Raw genomic sequence first — 6,038 nt, forward strand, 5'->3', positions numbered from 1 at the left:
GGGGGGAAAAGAGGTGGTGGTGATGGTGGAGGGCACTTAAGGGGAAGAGCACCGGGTGTTGTATGGAAAACAATTTGACAATAAAATATTATGGGAAAAAAAAATAAAGTCAGACTTTCAACTGATTGAGCCATCCAGGTGCCCCTTCAAAAACTCTTTTTTAACAGAATTGTGTCCTATGGTCCTGTTAACCTTCATATAGCCAGGCTTAAATTATAATGAATATTCTCCTTTTCATCTTCAAGAAAAAGCACCATTCGTTCAGTTTGCAGGGTAGACACTGGTGAGTTTTATCTAGTTTTGACTAGTGTTGACACACGGTAAAATAAAATCATTTGTTGAATGAATTTAGATTGAACAAATAAAGTACTATCTAAACGTGCTCGCAGGTTAGAGGCAATCATTGAAATCATGTTTTCATCACTAGTGGGACATGGCAGTAGAACCATTTTTTACAAATGCACATATGTATGTATTTGTGCATATAAGCGATATATATGATGTGCATATACATTTCATGTATATGTATGTAAATTTACATAAGGAAGGACTCAAAGCAAATTTAAACACAAAAATTTACAAAAGGCCAAAAATTCAAAGAGGAGATTACTCAGAGTCTAATGGAAACCCATACACAATGACAAATCTCACTTAAAAATGCAAGAAAAAGACAATCTCTGTTTCCTTCTCAGAATTTATTTAAGATCAGAGTTGAGCAATTTGGCCTTTAGAATTGCAATGTACTTTCCAAACACCTTTCATTTTAATGGGACACTGAGATTCTAACGTTTGGGCACCGACAACATTATTTTATTCTTGTGGCCCACTAAACAACCCCAGAAAAAAATAACTTTTGGCAACTAATCTGTAAGGGAAATGAAGTAATCACCATTTTCTCTTTCTCTTTGGATATTTGACACAAGCCTACCAATACTGAGTGAAAATGCTTTGGAAAGTAGGAACTGGGATGTTAATATAAAACAGTATTATGGCTTTGTCCCTCCACACTTCCCCAGATCCAGCATTCCTGAAGGAAAGCCTTCTGCTTTCATATTTTGATCGTGCCCTCTTGTGTCAGAATTTCTTTTATAGGCAGAAGGTCCATCCTCATCAATTAATGCATTTAAATGGATTGATGATGTATTCTCAGATTAATCAAAAAGGCATTCTATGAACTTAGTTTTTTATACATTCATTCTGGTATGAAGTCTGGCTCAATTTCTTTGTAAAATTGGCTTGAAACAATATGAAAAATTGTCTAACAGTTAAGAGGTTAAGAAGGAGAAAAAGGCATTATTTTCTGATCTTTTCCCGAATTCTGTAGCAAAATGCTTGCCAAGTTATATGAATCTAACTAAATCCCCTTGGTGTTAGGAGTTTTAGTCAGCACATGCCCAAGCTATTTGCGTCCTAGGAAACAAATGTAGAGCACATGTCCTGAAACAAGTTAATGTGAGACTTGTCTGGACTCCAGAGCCAAGAATGGGAATCTTGGCTGTAAACAACAGAGGGTTAAAAAAAAGTCTACATATAGAAATAGAACATTCGTCTTTAATGTCTAGGCTTTTTCCTTAAAACAGTGGGAAATCATTTTAATGAATGAGAGGAACATGCCACGTTGCATGGCTAAGTCACAGCAGTTTGGCTGCATGTGTTCGACCATGTGACAGATTTTGTAAAATAGAAAATATTGTTGCATTTTCACCCATAACTGAAGCCATAAGGCAAGGGTTCTGGTTTCATTCACGGCTTACTGATCAGGCAGGTGGGCCAAATGCTTACAAAAACCAAAACAAAGTAAAACAAAAACACTCATATTTGTGGAAATGTTACCTGATCTAATTAACCCAAAAAGCAAAAAAGCATTAAAAATTTATGAATGGTTTTATGTATGGTATATGGAGAGGGTGAAGTTAGGATTTATTCATGATAGAGATGCCATTTTGTTGAGATGTTTGGTTGGGAAAACATTATGATATAATAAAAAATATATCTTATTGTGTATATTGAAATAACAAAGAATCTCATTGTAGATTTTTATGGGTAAACTTAGAATTTGATAAAGAGAAACTTTTTTTTCTGCTTTATTTCACTCTTCAAGAGTGCTTAGGCCATTCTATAGGTCACCTTGCTAACTGTATAACTCAGCTGAATATTACTCACTTTTTTGCAATGTATGATGAAATAGGAGTTTTAGATTTTAGTCGTTTGTTAATAAACCTAAAATTATGGCTTCATTCCCCTTTTAACAATATTCTCTGTGATCCGTGGATGGCATCCCTAGTCCTCACTGACCATCTCAAAAATACATGAGCAAGTTTAAACTGTACGTACAGAGTTAGGAAGACCAGGTCTCTGACTGAGTCACTATTTCTATGAAATTGGACAAGTTGCTTAACTCCGAAGCCTCACTTTTCTTCCTATAAGTGAGGATAATACTACCATCTACCATTTTAAGATTATAGTGGTGAAAATTAGAGAATGCACTAAGTACTCACCACTTAATAAATGTTAGTTCTTCTTCTCCATGGTTAACATAAGTCTGGATGATTAAAAACAAAGCAACTCAAGGGGAACACATTGATGAATGGGAATCGTTGACATTGTCTTCACGCTTGACTGGGGGCAAACCAATATGTAGAAGCAGGGTCAAGGCTAAGGGTGAACAAAACTGACTTCTGGATTTTCTTTGTGCCACACAAATCCCCCTTCTTTCTTTCCTACCAGTTCAAAACTCAGTCATCTCAATATGCTCTTCTCTAAAACAGTTCAAAACAGACAAAACAAGAATAGAACAAGATGCATTGAGAAGAGAAAACTTTGGCCCCAAGCTCTGGTGATGTCAGGTCTACTTAATTGTGTTGAACAAGTTCAATATGATTTTTTCAAATTCAAAATCCAATATTTATATGAAGAGATGTCATTTGGCTAGTTATATTAAAATTGTTTAGGGGCACTTGGGTGGCTCAGTTGGTTAAGCCTCTGACTTCAGCTCAGGTAATGATCTCGCAGTTCATGAGTTTGAGCCCTGCAGTAGAGCTCTGTGCTGACAGCTCACAGCCTGGATCCTGCTTCAGATTCTGTGTCTCCCTCTCTCTCTGCCCCTCCCCCACTCATGCTCTATCTCTCTCTTTCTCTCAAAAATAAACATTAAAAAATTTAAAACTGTTATTAGCTGATGAAACTAATTTTTCATGTTTATTTTTTATGGTGAAGATTTGCTAGTGATTCATAAGTAATGTAATTTTTAATTTTCACATAGAATAATTACAAATGGTTACTCTGAAATTTAACTGAGTATAAATGACACAGTTTTTCAAACAATAGTATTTGGTGGATTAGATATAACAATTTATTGGAAATACAGGAATGTGGATTACAACAAGAAGTACAATCATCAAATTCTTTACTAATAGTAATATCATTCTCTAAAGAGAAATACATTTTTCCTCCTTCACCTTATTAGTGGTCCATGAGGGACTATTAAATACACATGCCTAGATTCACAAGTACAAAAATATTTTTATCTAATTTCTGTGATGAGAATGTCTTCCAGCACAAATTGGATTTTCAGTCAGCCTTATGGACAAGTGAAAAGCAAAAGTGTGATTTAAAGAATAATCATCAAAGTTTAGAGGCTAGTGATCTGGAAATCCCATAAGGAATAATCATCTTGAAAAATTTATACCTTTTTCTCTTTTTGCTGAATGAAGTATATTGTGAACAAGCAACCTGTCTCTCAGAATTTTGTCACTTATGTTACCAGCTGGTTCCAATCAATATAAAGATGAAAATCCAAAGCTCAAACCATCCATGTGTTATAAAATAGCAGGGCAGTTCTTAAACATTTATTAAGAGCTAGCAATGTGTTAGGTGTTATAGAAATGCAGGTGAATATCTTAAGACTGTAGGTAATGCCAAATGTATGTATTGTTCACGAGAACAATACATAAAAGTGAAAGCCACAATGTTGTAGTTCAGCTGTGACATTACATTCAGTTGGGAGAGAGGTGACAGTTAGATAATCCCTCTGTGCTTCCTGGGATGCGGGCCATTTGGCTTGCACAGAGGGCCAGAGTGACCTGATAATGCAGCTGTCTGAAAGCTTCTCTAGGTTTCCTGTGGCTAATTCCTGTATTGGAATAAAATTTACACCCAGAAGGTCCTTTCTTTACTTGCCCTCTGGACTCATTCGAATTGTGGCAAGCATTTCAACCTAAGTAAGGACTACCAGAATATCATTATCCCGAATATAAGTGACTATCGTTTCATAGCTTTAAGCGTTCTGCATTTGCTTTCCTTTTGAGATTAAAAGAAATTTCAGCTCTTCAACTGTAGTGTAAAAACCAGGTTTAGGCTGGATATTTGTAATCATTCTCTAATAAAGCTGACCCTGTGCAGAATCATATATTCTTTTGCAGTAACCTTAAGCCAAATATGCACTTCTGGGAATCCCAGTCCACGAAACGTACAAAAAAGTGTTTCAGTCATTTCTTACTTTATCATCTAATACACAAACCTGAAGGAGGGATGAGCTCAAGAAAATTGTTAGATACTTACATGTATACAAATATACTGAAAGCCCAGCAGTGTAGGACTGTAGGTCTAATCGTGCAGTGCATTTGAAAATTCTAGGTTACTGCCAAGAGTTGGTCTTAAGCTTTTTCCTGTAGAAGGGGAAATGGTCATCAAAAGGGTTTGGCACGAAACAGGTTAATTTCTTAAAATATATATTTTTTCTAATGCATATTTATTATGAACTTGATCTCTGAGCTCCAACAGCCTAGAAATGAATGTCTGTTTCATCATAGAACAGCCCAATTACTACATGCCAGTTCTTTCTCTCCTCTACACCTTGGTTTCCTCAACTGTTAAAATAATACAAATTCTGTGGTAGGTGGCCCCTAAGGGAGCCTCAATGATCCCTACCTCCTAATGTTGGCACACTTACGTAATTCTTCTTGAATATGGGCTGCACTGAGTGACTGTCTTCTAATGAATCGAATATGGCAGATAGAGTGGGACATTATTCCCAATGTTCAGTTACACGAAGATTGTAGCTTTCTTCTGAGGGGTGCATTCTTATTCCTTCTTAAATCTTTTGTCCTGAGGGGAGCAAGTTGCCGTTTGTGAACAGCCCTATCAGGAGACACTGGTGGCAAGAAGCTGGTGTCTCAGGCGATAAGCCAGTGAAGGCCTGACTGCCAAGAACTAGGAGTATGAGCGTGAGGCACACAGCTAGGCTGTGGCTGATTTCCTAACTCACAGTAACTATGAGATAATAATGGTTATTGTTTTAAGCTATGAAATTGGGGGTTAGTTACACAGCAATAGGTACTAATACAAACTAGGGTAATCACAATCACCTTATAGGATGGTTTGATGATGAAGTGTGAAAATGTATGAACAGCCTAGCACAGAGTCTGACACACAACACAATAACTGTAAATGGCATTTGTTATTTTTTGCATTGAAAGGAATTACTATGATCTGAATGTGTATGTCCGCCAAATTCACTTGTTGGAAACTCGACCCTCAAGGTGATGGTATTAGGAGGTGTGGCTTTGGGGAGGTGATTAGGATTAGTGTGCCTTTATAAAAGAGGATCGACACAGATCCACAGTGCCTCCGGCTTGTGTGGATGCAGTAAAGGTCTATGGCCCCTTAGCGGGTCCCCACCTGACTGCTGGCATCCTGATCGCAGACTTCCAGCCTCCAGACCTGTGAGAAATAAGTTTCTGTTTATGAGCCACCCAGTCTGTGGAATTTTGTTAGAGCAGCCCAAACAGGTGAAGATAAAAATGAAAACTTTTTAGTGTTAATATGTTAAAACAGAAGAAAGCGAATGAAGCAAAACCTCTTAAGTTAGGGTAACTGTTTTTCATATCTAACTGCTCTTTTTTTGTTTATAAAGTCTGTGTATAAGTCATATCTTTTATGACTAAAGCCTACTTACATTTTCCTTTCTGTAAAAGGGAAAAACTTCTGTGATTAATTTCACAATATCATCCTGGGATCAAATTATTCAGAACACCCTT

General features: G+C 36.7%; 1 long non-coding RNA gene across 1 annotated transcript in view; it reads right to left on the minus strand.

Annotated features, from left to right (window-relative positions):
* The window catches only part of LOC115286503, a 48,876-nt gene extending 43,666 nt beyond the window's left edge, over nt 1–5,210 (minus strand). The window contains exons 1-2 of the long non-coding RNA XR_003906093.1: nt 4,952–5,210; nt 4,561–4,667 (exon numbers count right to left, since the gene is read on the minus strand). This is a non-coding gene — a long non-coding RNA (uncharacterized LOC115286503). The remainder of the gene's footprint in view (nt 1–4,560; nt 4,668–4,951) is intronic.
* Nucleotides 5,211–6,038: the final 828 nt, after the last annotated feature.

The sequence above is a fragment of the Suricata suricatta genome, chromosome 3 (genome assembly GCF_006229205.1).
Source record: "Suricata suricatta isolate VVHF042 chromosome 3, meerkat_22Aug2017_6uvM2_HiC, whole genome shotgun sequence".
Taxonomy (NCBI): domain Eukaryota; kingdom Metazoa; phylum Chordata; class Mammalia; order Carnivora; family Herpestidae; genus Suricata; species Suricata suricatta.